Source organism: Vulpes vulpes, chromosome 10 (genome assembly GCF_048418805.1).
Source record: "Vulpes vulpes isolate BD-2025 chromosome 10, VulVul3, whole genome shotgun sequence".
Lineage (NCBI taxonomy): Eukaryota > Metazoa > Chordata > Mammalia > Carnivora > Canidae > Vulpes > Vulpes vulpes.
In genome coordinates this window covers 20221373-20242166 of record NC_132789.1, presented here as the reverse complement: position 1 = coordinate 20242166, position 20794 = coordinate 20221373, and the positions used below count along the sequence as shown (strand labels likewise).

At 37.6% G+C, this 20794-nt stretch overlaps 2 protein-coding genes and 1 pseudogene across 4 annotated transcripts in view; 1 reads left to right on the top strand and 2 right to left on the bottom strand.

Annotated features, from left to right (window-relative positions):
- LOC140594297 (small G protein signaling modulator 1-like) overlaps positions 1 to 20794 on the bottom strand; it is an 81557-nt gene that overhangs the window by 31785 nt on the left and 28978 nt on the right. The window contains exon 7 of one of the 3 annotated variants that reach the window (XM_072725231.1): positions 113 to 10435. The exons of 1 other annotated variant lie outside the window; for it this stretch is intronic. The gene's annotated coding sequence lies outside the window, so the exon portion shown is untranslated. Of the gene's footprint in view, positions 1 to 112; positions 10436 to 20794 lie in introns of those variants that run through there. One more of the 3 variants, XM_072725234.1, reaches the window with a different exon arrangement.
- LOC140594293 (piwi-like protein 1) overlaps positions 1 to 20794 on the bottom strand; it is a 98379-nt gene that overhangs the window by 75352 nt on the left and 2233 nt on the right. The window lies entirely within an intron of this gene.
- Positions 12116 to 20401, top strand: LOC140594295 (phosphoglycerate kinase 1 pseudogene; annotated as a pseudogene).

Here is a 20794-nt window from a genome sequence, read left to right as displayed (position 1 = left end):
AATGATGTAGTATATAAGTCAATTCAACCTACATCATATTCCTTCTTTTTCTTTATAGGTAATGTGTAACTGTGATTTTTTTCATTATTACAAAAAACATACACACAAGGAATCTTTGCTATATTTCTTTAATTCATTAAGATATGATAGGAACAACCCTGAAAATCAAATTACTTTTATCAAGTTCAATTAAAGTTCAAGCTAAGGAAGGGTATATTCAGATTTTTTGAAGGGAATGTTTGTTCTTTGTAATTTAAATGATTTGTAAATAAGAGAGATCAGTGACACTATATCAGTGTATTTGTATGTCTTTCTTAGAATGAATGCTGTTAAACAAAGATGTTCTAACATTTAGTCAAAGAATCTTTCTAACTCTAAAAACAACTATGACAATTCATTATGTTCCATAAAGTGTTCTTGAACTGGTAATTTTGCACTGGTGCTTCCCGTAATGACCATTACTATACTCATTTCCTCAAATCATATCTCCTTTTACACAGCTTATTATATTTAGAAATTTAAACGTCTGTACATACGAATGGCCAATTTTCAAGAGCATATATTTGAAAAAGTCAAATATGATCCATTTCCATGCCAAAAACATTGACATTCCTGGTCTTTAATCACTTTTCTTCAGCTTTCCAGTGTACTACCAAATGAATGTAGACTAAGAGAGGATTTGGTGACCAAGAAATACTCATCATTCACAGAAAAATGCAGATTCCAAAAGAAACAGGAAGAACAAAAATGTAAGTCTATATCGAAAGGCAGACTTTACTACTTTCTTATAAACTTCACAATCTTGTTTTAACAAGATGTTGTCCCCAATGTGTAGGTAAAATCTCATGGGCCAGAGCTTATTTTCAACTGTGAAATATACAATAGTAAACTCAGATTTTTAAAAATCTCCTTGAATAGAAGTTTTGCAACATTATATTATCAGCTGGCAAAATATTTCCTTCCCTTTTGCCCAGTATTTTCACATAATTTATACACTGGAACCTTACCATAACAACATCCTCAGTCTGTGGAAATTCCATAGTAGAGGATGTATTATACTGCAGTACTTGCCACATTGAAATAAAGTTTAGAAAATTATTGTTGAGCGGTTATTATGTATTAAGTACTATGCCATGTTGTATAAAATGTTTAATATATATGAGCTATTAAAATTTTGTCTGAAATCTATCTGGTCCCTGACCTGTATTATCTATGCCACTGGAAGCTGTGAACTCTTTACAATGGAAAATGTTAGGAAACAAGACTAGCAAAGATCTGCAGCATCTACTCCTCTCTATGTTGTCACTACCTTTTTAATACATTTTGGTATATTTGTGTGTGTTTGTGTGTGTGCGTGTGTTACGGAAAATCTGATTCCACACAAGCAATATTACTACACTGTATGATTTGCTAATGACCTAGACTTTACCATGTAGGCAATAAGGAAAATGCTGTAAATGTATAATCAGGAAAATAATGTGATGAAATTTGTGTTTTGATCATAAATACAGAGAATGTACTGGAAGGAGTTGAAACTGGTGTCAGGAAGAACAGTTAGGAAGTATGGGCAATGATACAAGGGCAGGAACTATATGTGAAAATCCTTGTAAACTTCAAAGTCCTCACAAATATTACTTATTATTATTGGTGAGATTTTTTAAAAAAGATTTTATTTATTCATTCATGATAGTCACACACACACACACACACACACACACACACACACACACACAGAGGCAGAGACACAGGCAGAGGGAGAAGCAGGCTCCATGCAGGGGGCCCGACATGGGACTCGATCCCGGGTCCCCAGGATCGCGCCCTGGGTCAAAGGCAGGCGCCAAACTGCTGGGCCACGCAGGGATCCCCCATTATTGGTGAGATTAATTCTTCTGGTAATTAAACCTCCCTGGACTAAGAGCAAGAATGAGCTACATTAGACAGATTTCCTGCCATAATAGGGCTTGTCGTAATGACACGGTTTTATGTTATAAGGCCAAAGTGCAAAACTAAGCTGATGCCTGTTTTGCACTACAATGCCCAGCTGTCTATTCAAATAACTCTTCTGCTAAAAAGGAATCTCTTGTTATATTAATGACTCTTGGTACTACAGAAAACCATCTAAAACTGTTCCACTAGACTGTTTTAAGAGCAGTCTTCCCATAATGACCCAGAATGAATTTTCCTAGATGTAACCTAGTTTAAATGGCATATAAATCTCCAATTTGCCATTTGCTATGTAGATAACCATAAGCACTCTAATAAGAAAATGTGGGTGTCATTACACTTGGTCAAATTTACTACTGAATGACTAGCTAACAGACTTGGAAAATTTTACATCTTTTATCAATGGAGGTGTCATTAAAAACAGACCCTGGAGCTATGTCCTGAATTTCATTTTAAAATCACAGCACATTATCATTATCTGGACCTGTCTCATTATAATAGGTTTGGTCTCAATACAACAGCAATTTCTTTAAAGCTTATTGTATGATAGAGTGAAATCTGGGAATTTTTTAAAACTACAAATAGCTTTCAATTTTTTACTTTTTTTTTAAGATTTATTTATTCATTCAGAGAGAGAGAGAGAGAGAGAGGCAGAGACACAGGCAGAGGGAGAAGCAGGCTCTATGCAGGAAGCCCGACTCAGGACTCGATCTGGGGTCTCCAGGATCACGACCTGGGCTGCAGGCGGTGCTAAACCGCTGTGCCACCAGGGCTGCCCAAATAGCTTTCAATTATTTCCTCCCTCTATCCCTGCCTGCTTCTATATTCTCCATTACTAAATTGGTACATCATGAGGCTAGGATGAAGTTCCTCCATTATTTGGGAGGCTATGCTCCTGATAATATCTGGCAATTTTAGAAAAAAAGAAAAGCTATGAACTTGTATGTTAAGCGAAAGAGTTTCTGATCAGGGTGGCTCAGTAGGTTTAGCATCCAACTCGTGGTTTCAGCTTAGTTATAATCTCAGAGTCTTGAGATTAGCCCCAAATCAGGCTCTGCTCTCAGCTCTGAGTCTGCTTAAGATTCACTCTTTCCCTCTCTCTCTACCCCTCCCCCACTCACGCACACATTCTTGCTCTCTCTCAAATAAGTACATAAAATCTTCAAAAAAATTAAAATTAAAATAAAATCTTTTGAATGCTGTTCTTCAATGTTTAAGGCCCACAGAACTATCTGGAAAGCTCATTTTGGTGGGGAGATCTGATTCCTCGGCACTGCTATAAAGGATGTGTTTCTGCCATATCATAGTGCAGCAGAGTGCAGCACTAGTGATGTTGTGCTAAGCATAGCTGCCTTTCATAGGGCAGCATAATTCAGAGGAATTTACCCTCAGAGGAAAACTTCCCCAATGCAAAGCAGATGACTGATAACACCCTTTATACAGACTGAACGTAATGGTTTATTCACTTATGCATATTAAATCCCTTTGAAATTAAAGGGAATCAGAATAGGCTGCCACAAAATGTGTCACTTTGTCATGTGGACTGTTTTGAGCTGAAGGCAATCAAGATCCAACGGATTCAAAAACTTTCCCCTCCCCCTTATTTGTCTCTGAGAATTCAGAGGAGGTCTGGTCCTGGAAGAGAGGTACCACCAGAAATATCTACAAAAAGTACAGGCTAGGTGTGCCAAGCTAAGGGGAACTCAGCAAGATACGTTTGTTCAGTTTCCTCTGTGTCCCACTGTCTCTGCAGGTCATGACAAACATTTGTTTTCCAATTATTTGCTCTTATCATCTTTCTGTTAATTGTGTTCCTTCCTTTTGAAGCCCCAGATCCCTACCCCTAACTCCTTAACTCAGAATGGCATATTAAGCCTCAATTGCCTGTCTTGAAGCTTTTCATGTCTTTGTGGGGCTCTCATAAGTACAAAATTAGATGTTAACCAATTTAATTAGTAGACCAGCCAAAAGCATCCAGTAAGTTAAGAAAAAAAAAATCCCTCCCTACTAAAGCAAACATTAGAAGAGTAGCAATATGGGGCACCTGGGTGCTGCAGTTGGTTAAGCACTCGACTCTTGGTTTTGGCTCAGGTCATGATCTCAGGGTCATGGTCTCCAGGTCGTGAGACCGAGCCTCTTGTCAGGCTCTCTCTCCCTCCCCCTCTTCCCTTCTCTTCCACTTTCTCTCTTTCACTCTCTCCCTCTTTCAAACAAATAAATATTTTTTTAAAAAGAAGAATTAGCAATATGATTTTAGATTTACAGCATAAATTAAACAAATCACAAGTAATCCAATCATATTTGAAGCTGGCCTCCATCGTATCAGTTCAGATGAAAGAATGATCAATAGAGGTCATATCATCCCCAGGCATAACTGAACTAGCCAAGAAACCTGTAAGAATGCAACCCCACTAGCTTACAAATAGATATGATCACCAGATGTACTTAGTGAAATTTTTAACATAAGGAATCGAGATGTCTTTCAGATTCCAAATCTCTTGAGACGGAGAAGACCGCTGTGGGACTTAATGAAATGGCATCGGAGCATCTGCTAGCATGACATCATGGGCCTCCAATCAACAGCGTCCACCTTCTCAGGAGCCCCCTGCTCCAAATTTTGACCTTAAAAATCCTCACTTGCAAACCATGAGGGGGTACAGGACTTTTGAGCATTAGGTACTGTTCTCATGGGTGAGACCACACCATTAACAGCTTATCTTTCTTCACTGCAAAAGCTCAGTGTCAGTTTTTATTGGCTCTCTGTGCATTGAGGGGACAAACTCTCACTCGGTTCAGTTACAATTTGATTAAATAAGGGTATATAAACCCTGCCAGTCTTGAAGTGAATGAGGGAGTTCTCGGGGTTTGTAGTGATCAGCTGCATCCTGCAGATTCCTCATTTGAATCAAAGGCAGGTTGGCAAAATGAATAGACTTTCCATTTTGAAGACTTGGACTAAGTATGGGGTTAGAATCATACTTGACTGCCTACCAGGCAAATATCTCACCATAATGACACTCAAAGAGGTAAAACTACCTCCTGAATCAAACTGATCAGATTGAAATCCCAGCTCTGCCACTTACTCTATTTCCATATCTGAAAATAGATGTAACAATAGTAGCTACCTCACAGAGTGACAGAGGATAAATTAATCAAGTCATGTGAGATACACAATATATTTCTTGGCATATTGCTTACCAACAATTAGTTACTACTATTGTTGTTCTATTAAAATAATAATTTATATGTATTTTCAAAAATTGGTAACACATGCCATTTTATAGCATCTGGAGAATGGAATCTGAGTTTAGTAATACTTCCTCTTCCTTAAACATTTACCTAAAATATAGTACTAATGTTTTTGAATTAAAGTTGTCCAGTCATGGGCATTACCCTTTCTTAAAGCTGGGTGGATCCTCAAGACAAACGTCTCTCTAAATATCTCTTTTCCCCATAAAGCAAACAATGGTCTTTTGCAAGGGACATTCCTGTCAGAAGACTAATAATAGGGACACCACTTGAACCATATGGGTATTACGTGAATAGAATGTAGATATGCAGAAAAACAAAATGTAATCATTGAGGCTGTTGAGCTGAGCAAACACTGCTTCACAGTGTTAATGACATGAAATTTTCCTCTACTTTCTGTGTTTTTGCCTTTGTAGCTACTCAGAATTTCACCCCGGTCCTCTGGTGACAGCTGTGGCACATGAGCTCAGAACACTGGATCTGCTCGATGATTTCCTGCCAAGCACTTTATTAAGAGTTTTAGATTTATTAGATTCAATACAGTTTGCTTGATGCATGGTAGATTATTCTATATTTCGTAAAAATTACCCTGTTCTATGGCTTGATGCCTTGAGTTTATAGCCACTAAGACATGGTTTATTGTTTGTTCTTGATTTGGAAACAAATAGTTTCCCTTTGTTCTGATTCTTTATTTTCCCTGTCTACTTTTGAGATGCTAGAGCATCGTGATTGCACATAGTATTCGAAACTCAAGATTTATTATACATTGCATTTTCTTTAAAAAATTAGATTATAGATCTAAGAGTAAACAATGCTTAAGGAGCAAGAGACTGGACGTGTGATTTGTACACATACACTTAATTTCCGTATATTCTTGTCATGATTATCCATGGCATTTATGAACCTATGTTGATTTATTATCAAATGAAAGTTTAAAAAGCCTAACAATTTAAAAAAGCAAGATGCACTTAAAATAATAAACTTTAAATAGAATCATCTAATTTAACATCAATAAATCTGACAATCTGACAATTCAGGGTGAGGGTGTTTCTATATACTTATAAGGAAATTGTATGTCTTTCTTTAAAGTTTTTCCCTATGCTATATTTAAAAAACAAAAATCAGAAACAGAAACAAAAAAGTCTATCTCAGGATGGTTATAACAAGTGACAATGTACAAGTTTCATAAATTTGAACTCTTCTAATTTGAAAACCAAATCCAGTTGGCTAGACTGTTGTGTTTGGTTGGTGTTTTATGTAATTGGGAAATTTTACATTTAAAAGTAGTTTTCTGGTATTATGCTGAGTGAAATAAGTCAATTGGAAAAGAACAATCCTTATATGGTCTCATTCATTTGGGGAATATAAAAATTAGTGAAAGGGAATAAAGGGAAAGGAGAGAAAATGAGTGAAAATATCAGTGAAGGTGACAAAACATGAGAGACACCAACTCTGGGAAACGAACAAAGGGTAATGAAAGGGGAGGTGGCCGGGGGGTTAGGGTGACTGGGTGATGGGCACTGAGGGGGGCACTTGGTGGGATGAGCACTGGGTGTTATGCTATATGTTGGCAAACTGAACTCCCATAAAAAATAAAAATAAAAAATAAAATAAATAAAATAATAAAAGTAGTTTTCTAATTCATTTTAAAAAATCAGAAAATTTAGGCTAATACTCTTGATTGGCAAAATTAGCTGAAGCTGAATACCGGCTGTCCCTTGTACTAAAGGCCCATGTTCTCCAAAGACCTTGTTCCCCTTGTTCCCAACCCTCTCCATTCATTCATGTTGGTGGGCTAGTCTTTGTATATACATTTGTGCTTGGGACCACTGACGTAGAGATGTCAAGGGATGATGTGCTAAAATCTGACAATCTGACAAGCCCGGTAAAGGTAGGTTAGGAATCCATCAATAGGCTTTATAATGTAGCTTATTTCAATATAATAATAGTCATGGTGCAAATGAGAATAATTACCTACTTAGTACTTGAACAACTATAACATTATGCAGCCATTAACCATGATATTTTAAAAAATATCAGATGCAAATGTAAAAGTGATTTGGTTAAATGACAAAATCACAGGTCATATAGTCGTAGGTAAATTAGTATTGAGTTATGTTACAAGGAGAATTCAAACGAGATGTGCACTATCAAGGCACTACTCTAAATGGATGGATAATCACGTAGAATTACAGAGCTAAATTGGGTCAGGCAAACCAATTCCAGGACCAAAGATTCATATTTATATATTAATTGCAACTAATTACATTTTCATTGATTTTTTAAAGAACAAATTAGAGAGACCAGTATGCTTCTTTGGAATAGAGAAGAAAAAGTTTTAAAAAAGGATATGAGTATTGTCTAAAGTTAGAGTCCTGAGGGAATGGTTGAATAGTCGAAAAGGACTAAGGATTAGTTAGCACAAGTACTAACTAGTACTAAAGTACTAGTTAAGCAACATTTTAAGTAGTATAATAATTTTTCTGATAGATTCTTTGCATTTTTAAATATTTGCATTTTTGTTCCAGTAAAAGTAACTCACTCTCCATGTAGGTGATTAGAAAAGGGGGAATGGAAGAAATAAAATACAGCTCACCTATAATCTTACTATCAATATTTTACTATTAAAAGTTTCAATCCTGGGGATCCCTGGGTGGCTCAGCGGTTTGGCGCCTGCCTTTGGCCCAGGGCGTGATCCTGGGGTCCTGGTATCAAGTCCCACGTCAGGCTCCTGGCATGGAGCCTGCTTCTCCCTCTGCCTGTGTCTCTGCCTCTCTCTCTCTCTCTCTATGTCTATCATGAATAAATAAATAAAATCTTAAAAAAAATAAATAAAAGTTTCAATCCTTTTGTTTCTTGTCTTTTTGCTGCTAAACCATAAGATGTATATGGATCAGGAGCCTCTATTCTGCTCACTAATATATCCAAATACCTACACAGTGCTTACTAAAACAAAAAAAAAAGGTAGGCACTTGGTGGATATTGACTGAACATGTGTGTTCAGAATTAGAGTTCTATTGCTTTATTTTTATTTTTTACAAAGATTTTATTTATTTATTCATCACACACACACACACACACACACACACACACACAGGCAGAGGGAGAAGTAGGCTCCTTGCAGGGAGTCCGACGTGGGACTTGATCCCAGGTCTTGAGGATCACACCCCGGGCTGAAGGAGGAGCTAAACCGCTATACCACCCAGGCTGCCCTGTACTTTTTATTTTGTGTCTTTTCATTTGAGTTCATATTGTGAGCATTTTTGTCTTTAAGTGTTCTAACAATGTAGTTTTTTAAATGGCTAGATATGCCATAATTTCTATTGTTGAATATTTAGGTTGTTTCCAAATTATCACTAACACCAAAATGCTTCTGCAAGCATTTTTTCCACATAAAACTGGTTAGTATAAATATCTGGTATACCAGACTCATGAACTGAGTCTTTATATTGATCATTATAATTTTTGAAAATTTTATAGGAAAAATAAATGGTATCTAATTGTTTTGATTTGTAGTTACTTGACAACTGTTAACACTATATATTTTTTGTGTATGTCAATAAAATTACCTTTAAATGGAAATATTATTGTTTAAAAATTTAACAGAAATCCAATGTATATAATATTTGATCTCTTCTAATCAGCATATATAGAAACACAGACACATTATAGACTTTGCTATATAGTTAATTATTCATTGTATCTTAATCAACATTTCAAAATACATGCACATATGCACATACATGTGTATTAACTGTACATTCACTGACACATTCATATATTCCTTATGTGATAACATGTGCATATTTATTGACTGATGCTGAATTTTAAAAAAATGTTTTTAAAAGATTTTATTTATTTACTCACAATTGACAGAGAGAGAGAGAGGCAGAGACACAGGCAGAGGGAGAAGCAGGCTCCATGCAGGGAGCCTGATGTGGGACTCGATCCTGGGTCTCCAGGATCACACCCTGGGCCGAAGGCGGTGCTAAACCGCTGAGCCACCTGCGCTGCCCATGTCAACATTTTTTCTTATTTGACTTTTAGACTTTGTTTTAGAGTAGTCTTAGGCTCACAACAGAATTAAGAGGTAAGTATTGAGATTTCCATATACATCATGCTCTACACAGGCATAGCTTCTCTCCCATCATCAAAGTCATTCACCAAGAGGTATTTTTAAAAATAATAATTGTTATTAAATTAATATGGATATAAAATATATTTATTTTTATTTACATACTTATACTATAAATATAAATTATTATTTTTATCAGTTTTTGCCAAGGATAAACCTACAGTGACACATCGTAATCACCCAATGTCCATAGATTATATTATGGTCCACTCGATATTTACATTCTATGGGTTTGGACAAATTTACAATAACATCTATTCACTATTATAATATCATAGCATATTTTCAGTGCCCTAACACAAACAAAGGAAAATGATTCATCTTCTCCCTAAATTCCCTTCAACTATTCATCTTTTTATCGTTAACACAGTTTTTTTTTCTTTTCTGGAACATCATATAGTTAAAGTTATATATAGTATGTGACCTTCTCACTTTGGCTTCTTTCACTTAGTAATTTGCATTGAAGTTTCCTCCATGTATTTCTATGGCTTGATGGCTCATTTTTATTTTAGTGCTCAGTAATATTTGTTTGTATTTATCACATACACGTATTGCAAAACTTCTTGGTTCCTTCCAAGTCTTGGCAACTATGAACAAAAGCTGCTATAAACATCTATGTGCAGGTTTTTGTGAGAGCATAAGTTTTCAGGTCCTTCAGATAAATGCCAAGGAACTGAAATCTTCAGATTATCCAGATGTCACTAATATCTTGGTCTGTTCCAATCCCATTGCCGTTTACCTTTTCTATGCCAAGTATGGTTTATGAACTAGTAACATAGGCACCAAATACGAGCTTTTTGGAATCTCAAGTCTCACTCCAGGCCTACTAAATTAGAGCTTGTATTTGATGAAAGTCCTCAGGCAATCGATGTGTACATGAAAGTCTGAGAAGCAGTGCCATCAATTCTAACACCTCTGATTATAAAATATAAGTCTCCACTTTGACCTAGAGTTAGAAACATGCCTAAAATCAGTAGGAGCTTTTGAGACAAACAAAAAAATCTTCAAATCCCAGCCCTTCTGCTTCTGAAGTGATTCTCTTGAACAGGTAATGCAACATTTCTCCTCTTTCTCCATCGATGCAATGATGAAAATAAGACCTTGTTGCTGTATTAAGAAATGTCATATGCAACTGATGAATTATTGAAAACTACAGCTGAAACTAATAATGTACTATACGTTAGCTAACGTAATTTAAATATAAAAATGAAGTGTGATAAAAAAATAAAAAGTACTCATCACTGAGGTATAATAAATGGTCAATTGTGAATAAAAATTATGATTAGAGATAAATTAGAGAAAAGGAACAGCTCTTGAGGTTACAAAATGGTTAGTTGTAAATTGTGAATTAAAGATAACCTGATAACTGATGGGAGTTATTCTAATGCCATGCCACTTTGCTATAACAGCAATTCTTACCAGTTCAATTAAGCTTATATTTTCAAGGATTCTTAGTTTTCTCCTGGAATTATGATCAACATAGTAATTTTTTATATTATTTTTTCTGAGAAACATTTTTAGGTAATGGGGGGAAAATGAGCCCTCTCTTAGAATATATAAAAGATATATAAAAGACTGTTTAAAATATGTATATATGTATAAAAGATGTTTAAAATATATTTCTTTGTGGAACATATTAAATGGATCACTATTTGTATGAGATTTTTAAAACTCACTGTGGCTTATTATGCAAATTTTAAACTGACATTGGATAGGTAAATTATGTTTAGGCAGTTTTCAAGAACTGGATTTTTGATTCAATAGACCATAGCAACTCTTCGATGTGCTATATTGTAATTCATTAAATTATCTTCTAGCACATGCATAGCTATCATGATGCTAATGGGTATTCATATTTAAATCATGAACGAAAGTTATACATATATACACCAATTTTTCATATCAAAAAGCTTGGAACTGAAAGAACTATAGAGCAAAACACAGTATTTGAACACATTTTTATGGTGTTGTGATTTCTAGATTATCTCTGTATTTGTTAAGCCTATCTGTTGTGTCAGTTATCAATTCATTGCCTTTCATTTCCAAATGTACCTCCAATATGGTAAACAACAGAATTGGCTTAAGCATTTCTCTTTTTAAATGCACACTGTTAAGTTTCTCAGTAGAGGGCAGCAGGGGAGATTTTGCAGGAGGTAGAGACTTCCTCCAATTCACAGCACTATCCAGGAGGATAGGCAGTGTGGGTATAAGGACATCTGGTAAGGAACTACTACTTAGCAGTCACAAGCCTAGGATGAAGGTCCTTTGACCTTTCAGCCTCATCCTGGCAATGATATTTCTACAGACAGCCTGGACTCCTCTGACAAGCCTAGTACAGCCTGCATAAAGCTACTTGTGTCCAGAAGGTCACACACCAAGTCAGTCCTTCAAAGAGTAAGTTCTAACAACCTTTCACCCCTACTGGCACCTGGATTCCCACTGCAGATCCAGCAACCATTTTCTTGTCACATGTCATTTTCTTATCTTTGTCTATACCTCCGGAGGTGGCTGTTGTTTGCACAGCAGTTCTGGCCTGGCCATTCCAGTGGTCAGCTCTGCTCTCTAGGAGCCAAACTACATTTTCTCCAGTATTTGAACACATTTTTACAGTGTTGTGATTTATGGATTATCTCTGTATCTGTTAATACCCTTTTCAAGTTTACCCTTTCTTAGGTACTCTTTCTCTGCTTTACCACACAGAATTTCTTTATATCTTATAGTTATGTTTGTCAGAGTCAGTAATTCTTTGTATTAAACTGTTCTGCTTTAACCTACTACATGTTTTTTTTTTGTTTGTTTGTTTTGTTTTGTTTTGTTTTTGTCTCCTGATTGGGCTCAGAGTGCTACTTTGGCTTTCTACAATTAGAAGTGAAACTTGTTCAAGAGATCATTTTATTACAATAAGGGCTACTACTTATTGTGAACTATCTATGTGCCAGGCTCTTCACAATTACGATCTCACTTCATCCTCATGGAAATCTTATGAAGTGCGTACTTCATTCTACAAATGAAGTATATAGGGATCCCTGGGTGGCACAGTGGTTTGGTGCCTGCATTTGGCCCAGGGCACGATCCTGGAGACCCGGGATCGAATCCCACATCAGGCTCCCAGTGCATGGAGCCTGCTTCTCCCTCTGCCTATGTCTCTGCCTCTCTCTCTCTCTCTGTGACTATCATAAATAAATAAAAATTAAAAAAACAAACAAATGAAGTATATACAAGGCTTATAATTAAAGCAATTTACTCAAGGTCATGACTGACTCAAGACTTAAAACGAGTCCTCTCTCAATACTATCATTGTGCTTATCACTACTATCTTAACTCCTAAACACCATAAAAGTCAACTAAAATGTCCACGAATATCTTATTTTTTTCTGAATGATTGATAACATAGGATCTTATGGGTTTATTATCCAGATAGAACGTAAAATACATATTTGGATATCATAGCTTTCCAGGTTATGCTTGAAGCCATGAATATAAATAGAATCACCCAAGGAGAATGGAGAAAAAAAAAAAGAAAAAAAAAGTTAACAGGCTTGGAGAAGACCTGGGAAAACACTGACATTTAAAGAACAGAGGAGGGATCCCTGGGTGGCGCAGTGGTTTGGCGCTTGCCTTTGGCCCAGGGCGCGATCCTGGAGACGCGGGATCGAGTCCCACGTCGGGCTCCCGGTGCATGGAGCCTGCTTCTCTCTCTGCCTGTGTCTCTGCCTCTCTCTCTCTCTCTGTGACTATCATAAATAAATAAAAATTAAAAAATAAAAATAAAAAAATAAAATGTTTAAAAAAAAAAAATAAAGAACAGAGGAGCTCTCGGCATTCCGCACGAGGTTGGAGCACACGCAGGCTGCTTTCTTCTCCGCTGTTTAAGCTCTCAGCCTCGCAGCCCTTCTATTGCCAGGATGTCACTTTCTAACAGGCTGACTCTGAACAAGCTCGACGTGAAGGGCAAGTGGGTCGTCATGAGAGTGGACTTCAACCTATGAAGAGCCTATGTTCCTATGAAGAACCACCAGATAACAACCAACCAGAGAATCAAGGCTGCCATCCCAAGTATCAAATTCTGCTTGGACAATGGAGCCAAGTCAGTTCTTATGAGCCATCTGGGCCGGCCTGATGGTGTCCCCATGCCAGACAAGTATTCTTTGGGGCCAGCTGCTATAGAACTTAAGTCTGTGCTGGGCAAGGATGTTTTATTCTTAAAGGACTGTGTGGGCCAAGAAGTGGAGAAAGCTTGTGCTGACCCAGCTGCTGGGTCTGTCATCCTGCTGGAGAACCTTTGCTTTCATGTGGAGGAAGAAGGGAAGGGAAAAGATGCTTCTGGGAATAAGATTAAAGCTGAGTCAGTCAAAATAGAAGCCTTCCAAGCTTCACTTTCCAAGCTAGGAGATGTCTATGTCAATGATGCTTTTGGCACTGCTCACTGAGCCCCCAGCTCCATGGTGGGAGTCAGTCTGCCACAGAAGGCCGGAGGTTTCTTGATGAAGAAGGAGCTGAAATAGGCCTTGGAATGCCCAGAGCGACCCATCCTGGCCATCCTGGGTGGAGCTAAAGTTGCAGACAAGATCCAGCTGATCAGTAATATGCTGGACAAAGTCAATGAGATGATTATTGGTGGTGGAATGGCTTTTACCTTCCTGAAGGTGCTCAACAACATGGAGATTGGGACTCCTCTGTTTGATGAAGAGGGAGCCAAGATCGTCAAAGACCTGATGTCCAAAGCTGAGAAGAATGGTGTGAAAATTACCTTGCCAGTTGACTTCGTCACTGCTGAAAAGTTTGATGAGCATGCCAACACTGGCCAAGCCACTGTGGCCTCTGGCATACCTGCTGGCTGGATGGGCTTGGACCATGGTCCTGAGAGCAGCAAGAAATATGCTGAGGCAGTTGCTCAGGCTAAGCAGACCATGGGGAATGGACCTGTGGGCATATTTGAATGGGAAGCTTTTGCCCGAGGAACCAAAGCCCTCATGGATGAGGTGGTGAAAGCCACCGCCAGGGGCTGCATCACCATCATAGGTGGTGGAGACACTGCCACTTGCTGTGCCAAATGGAACACAGAGGATAAAGTCAGCCATGTGAGCACTGGGGGTGGTGCGAGTTTAGAGCTTTTGGAAGGTCCAGTCCTTCCTGGGGTGGATGCTCTTAGCAGTGTTTAGTACTTTCCTGCCTTTTGGTTCCTGTGCACAGCCCCTAAGTCAACCTAGCACTTGCTGCATCTCTCCTTGGCATTAGCTAAAATCTTCCCTCATGTCAAAATTCAGCTAGTGGCCAAGAGATGCAGTACCAGGAACCCTTAAAGAGGCGCACAGCATCTCAGCTCCTCTTTACTGCACCCTGGATTTGCCTACATTCTTCAGGATCCCATTTGAATTTCTTAGTGACTAAACCATTGTGCATTCTAGAGTGCATATATTTATATTTTGCTTGCTAGAAGAAAATGAGCTGTGTTGGCTTCTCTTTTTGAAGTAGCTTATTCTGACTACAGCTGTGTCATTGTTTCACTACTCAGCATGGAAATAAGATGAAATTCCAATTGTAGGCAGGTAGGGAGACAAAGTTGGTGATCTATTAAATCAATAAAAGTATCCACTGAAACAGAGAAAAAAATAAAGAACAGAGGAAAAGAAACAGTAGAAAAAAAGCAAGAAAGTATAGTGTACTGGAAGCTAAGAGATTTTCAGAAACGAAACATCACAAAGAAAACAAGAAGGACGATGAAAAATGTGTGTTTTGGCTTTAGCAACATAGAGGTCAATGGTTGGAAGAGTGAAATTGGTGGGCCTAAATTCCATATTATACTGAGATGAATGCACAAAAGGTAAAGAAGTATAAACTTTGAGTAAAACAACTCTTTAAGATACTTGACAATGGAAAGAAGAGGACTTCTGTGAAGATATGTAGGGCCAAGGTGGTATTTTGGGTTATTTCCCATAAGATGAGAGAGACTTGAAAATGTTGAAGTTGCAACATTCTGAGAACTTAATGTTTAAGATATAGAAGGGAAATGAATGATAAAATCCTCAAGGAGGCAGGAAGTATAGAGAGCATATAAGGTGGGTGAATTAAAATAATTCTTAGTTTTAAAGATTTTTACATCAACTTTGACATTCACTGATTTTGACACTAATCTTACCTGAATCATACACATAGAGAAAGGGGGGATGGGGAGGAGAAGAGATAGCTTGTTTTCAACAAATAGAGTTAGCATCATCAGCCTTGCATGGTTTTCCTTAATTTTATTTTATTTTATTTTTTTATAATTTTATTTATTTATTTATTTATGATAGTCAGAGAGAGAGAGGCAGAGACAGAGGCAGAGGGAGAAGCAGGCTCCATGCACCGGGAGCCCAACGTGGGACTCGATCCCGGGTCTCCAGGATCGCGCCCTGGGCCAAAGGCAGGCACCAAACCGCTGCGCCACCCAGGGATCCCGGTTTTCCTTAATTTTAAAGTTCTAGTAGAAAGCTCCATTTGTCTGGGAGCTATAAAGTCATCTTTGGAATTTCAGATTCCTACTCTGTGTCATATTCTCCAGTCCTCTAGGGAGAAGAAGCTGCTGAATTCATAGACATGTTTAGACTAGCAAGGCCTACTGCAGAGAAAGAAGGATGTACATATTTCAGAACACAAAAGGATTGAAGTAGACTATAAGTCCCTTAAAGGGAAGAACTATGTGAAATCACTCTGTTGTCCATTAACTAACCTAATCTTTCACTTTGGGCAGGTACATAATTAGGATACTTACATAACCATACTCATCCTTACCTAGTATATTGGGAGGTTTGGCTTCCGTAACATCCTTTATAGAAAAGCTGTGTCTATCTAAACTGATTTCTTCCGATTTTAAACTAAGCAAAGTAAAATATTAAGCCCTCTCTTGCTGTGGTGTATTCCAAGTGTCCCTATATTTCGCATTGACAGTCTTTATTCTCAATCAACTCCTTCGGACCCCCTGTAGTTTTCTAATTTGACCTTTCCATATAATTCAAATGCTAGGACCTAGCCCACACTGAAGCAACTCTCCAACACAATTTTGGCAAAATTAAAGTAGGCTCTGGCTTTTGGAAAAATAAGTAATACGGTAATACATGTTAGCTCTTTATTTTCTTCTAATTTTTGACATTCAAGTGATGCCATAGTGCTTTATCGTTAGCTACATCAGCAGTTAGCTTTGCCAAGTGAGGTTGCTAGCTCTTCTAAATGCAAATTAAAAGAGAAAAGAAAAGAAAGGAGCAAAGCATTAGCAGGCAGCAAAGAGATATGGTACATGGCCAACAAGGTAATAGCCTTATGGTGAGCCACTGCTCCAGAGAGGGAGGGTTATCTTGTCAATGGTATTAAACTTAAGACCCTGTTTCACTTGCACTGATGTCTGTCAAGGGAAGGGACCGGGATGCAGGAAGAGATTAAGAACTTCTCCCTAAATCAGTAATCAGTATCCTTCTAACAACCACAGAAAGGGTCTTAACATCTGTGAGAGTAGTCACTGTCCAGGCTGTGAGGAAACACGGGGAGAGGTGTGTAATGTTCATTGCTTCTAACTGTGAACACTTAACACTTGCGGCAACCAGAAAGAATCTGTAGTGCCCTCTTCATTCACAAAGGACACTATGACTATCTATTATTGAATAGTGGGTATTAGAAGAGCATCTCATCATTTTTAGAGTTTTATTTCACGTTCATAAAAACATTTCCATTTTTCTCTTCCTGAAGAGAGCCTCTTGGACTGAAACTGCCAGTGACTTTCCACATCCCTCATCCTGTTTCATTACAGAAACGCTCATAAAGACACAATTTTCTCCTATCAATAAATATGTTTGATGTTCCATAGAAGTTCTATGTAATACATGCAGAACAATGGAGTCAGACTCTAGGATTAATGATTGTCAAAGCAACTTGAAGCGACGAGCCTGCCTCTGGATGCTCAGCGGTGGATGTGATGCGGGTGTTCAGTGGGAAACCAGAATGAGCAATAAAGCCCACGAGTAATAATCATAAATCCCAAAGAGGCATCACCCTTTCTTAAGACATGTTTAAACTCCTTGAGAACGAAGACTGTAAGGTGCAATCTGCTTTTAGAGGCATTATATTGTTCTAATACATTTAGTTTAAGTTGGAAGTGGAGCATGCCTGGACTAAGGAGCTTTTCCATGCAGTGGACTCAGCTGCAGCTCCACGCGGACTGCCAGGACAGGATGCGATGCTGATGGTGTTCTGAGCAGACTCCCAACATTTTCCTAACTTGAATTTGTTTTATTTTTACATCATATTCCTGTTAAAGGCTCCTAAAATCTCCTAGCCATCAAGTGTCTCAAAATACAGACTCTACATGGAAAGTATTTGGAGACACCGAATAATTTAGTGTGCCTTACGTATAGGATAAGGGACAAAAGGACTGATGTTTCTCAAAACAGACCATTAGGTTGGCTGTATTCAATTCTGATTCTATATATTTAGGACTCACTGAATTCATAGTTCACGGTACTTGCTGCCAAGATAAATAGTTTTTTTTTCTGCTTTTTGTATTTTCTCACATGAAGACACACTCACCAAGAAATCAAGTAGCAATTGAAGAACTAGACACACTGTGTGGGAAACGTCATGTTGGATATATAGTCTAGATGACCCCTTGATTAATACATAGAGGATTCACCTTTTTTCTTTCACTTCTCATTATTTTGAATCACATATCGCACAAACCAAATAATACTACATCTCAAAGGGAAAAATGTACGAAAGTATTTGTCAACCAAAACTCCTAGTAATTCATCACAGAATTTTCAATGTGCTGCTTTCCATGAACCTCATGCAAGTTCATGAATATTATTGAAGTCCACTGTCATGTAAAGTTTGGATCTTGCAGGAATCTAGGAAAAAAGTTCATACACTCTTTTCTGAATATTGGTAAAAATATATGTATAGTGCTCAAATAACAAGGATACAGTGAAGCAATTTTTAAGGATTATCCTACCACAGTATTATTTTACATACTTAGTAAAGAGATAAACTCTGTTCAGGAATCTCAAGACAGGGGTTTTTATTACTTCCAGAAGTTCAAGTAATTATTTAATAGCTACTATAGTTTGTAAAACATTTTAAAGTTCAGGTTGCACATCATTAGCACAGAGCCTCAGTCCTGCAGATTTCAAGCCTCAGAAACAGGCAACATATACTTCGTTTGATGGAAATTCAGACAGAGATATCTAATTCGCTACCCTGCGGAGTAAGGAAGATAAGCTGAGGCATCTGGTCAACACACTCAATGGGGATGGGGAGACCTTGCCATCTCTATAAAGGGGGTAGAGATTTATAAATCTTATTATTTCCATATATATGGCCTTTCACAACTTACCAGCTTATTTTCACATAGCTCATTTAATATAACAGTTATATAAAAGGTAAGACATTATTTTTTTCTATTTTTATTGTTGTAACTTCTCTGCACACTCATCACCTTAATAACACCTAAATATTACCTTGAGATGACATTTTTTGTTTCTCAAAACCTTCACTAGATCTCATGCTCTTTGGAAGCATAGAGTATGCATAAAGTGCCTTTTCTAGTTATAGTGTCCATACATGTATTGTATCTATGCACACACACAAACAATACTATAAAGTTCAGTACATGATAGCCACTCATTGAGGGCTGAAAAATGAATCACTGAGTGAATAAAGGAACACCTCACATTGTTTCATTTCTCCTTAGCCCTTTTGATTATCCATTCAATTAATTTATTACTAAGTACCTAGCACCGTGCCACCCTGTAGGATATTAACGATACAGTAATCAATTAAAGGTTATTCCACAGTGTGGTCCAATGATCTGCCTGCTGCCATCTGGATGCTTGTTAAAAACTCAAATTCCTGGGCCCAATCCCAGACTTACTGAATTAGAATCTCATGGATACTGAAGTCAGAAAAGCATTGCACAATAAGTTGACAATCTTGCAAAAACAGGTCGATGGATTTTTTAAAAAATCATATTAAAAAAACATCCTTTCTTTTAATCTTTCTACAGTATTTTCTCTATGCAATTTCTCTTAGTTATAGATTGGGTAAGACTAAAATTCAGGACAAATGGAAAACTAAGAACAACATGTAAATGAAAATTCTAAACCAAGGTAAATGGTGAACTAGTTTTTTGGGTCTAGGACTTCATAAAAAAACAGTCTTTCTGGGAACCCATCCTTGTGAAAAGCATTAATCATTAGAGAAAATCAGACAGGAATCTACAAATGACCTGGAGTCATAAATCAAGGAACAATTTTTGTCCTCATTTAGCCATGGTTATGTAGAATATGAAAATATGTATTCCCAGTAGTGGAAAAACCAAGTCCCAGTCAATTAAATTATAGACTGCCACTGGCTTACTTACATTCATGCTTAAAAATGATGTATTATTTTCCTTTCCCATTTCTATTACTTGATATTCTTGCAACTCGTTTAATTATTATAACTGTTTTGTGACACAGAGTTCAGTTTACAAAGACCTAATCCAGAGGTAAAGAGCCCAGTTTGCTTGCTCTCTCCCTGCTGTCTCAGTGAGACTGAGTCAGGGCTACACTTGGGGCCTTCCTGCAGTCTCAGATATCAGAACTCTGATCATGTTGTTTTAGGGTCAGTTGCTACAGATAAACTGGATGGATCGGGGTGGTGGTGGTGGAGTAGGGATTTTAAAGCTGGGAGGAGTGGATATTTATCCCAGCTCTGTTGGTAATTAGCAGAGTGGCCTTATTTACTTATTCTTTGCTTTTCTCTAAAATTTAGTCATGCAGTATTAAAGAATCATTGCAAGGAAGAAAAATAAACACTTGCCTATTTCCTGCTGATTAATGGAGCCAAGATATAACCGTTATTGTTAAATGACTATTAAATGCAGGGTGGTGATGTTTAGGCCTAGAAAAGTAAATCAAATTATTTGAAGTCACCCAGCTAATAGAGTGCAGTGTGTCTTGACTTGCATTTACTCAATTCTCGTCAGTATACTTTCCACTCTCAAACATTTCCTAAGCTTGTAGATGAATTACAGTGGTTTATAAACAGGACGGGGGTAATTGCCAAGAATATGGAAGTGGACAGGGAAGAAGGAGCACATGCTGTAGTTAATAGATCTCAGGCAGAACAAGAACAAGTGGCACCGGCTGGCCAGTGTCCAGGTTCTGCTGAAATGTGAACGCACAGGATTCTCTGAAGCCTGAAGGAGCCTGTCAGACTGGCCAGAAGTAGGCGGTGGCACTGCAGCAGGAATGGCTGTCAGACCTTCAGCCAATTTTTTTACCTTAGCAGCTCTGGCTCCCTGGTTAGTCTCCATTACAATATTAATCTCTGAGTTAGTAGAGAGATTTTCTGACCAAATACTCTTTTAAAAGAAAACCTGTTTTCAAATCAAGAGAAATGTTAAACTGGTTAGAGTTCAAAGTCTGAGGTAGTCACCATTCCACATGACCACAAGAAATG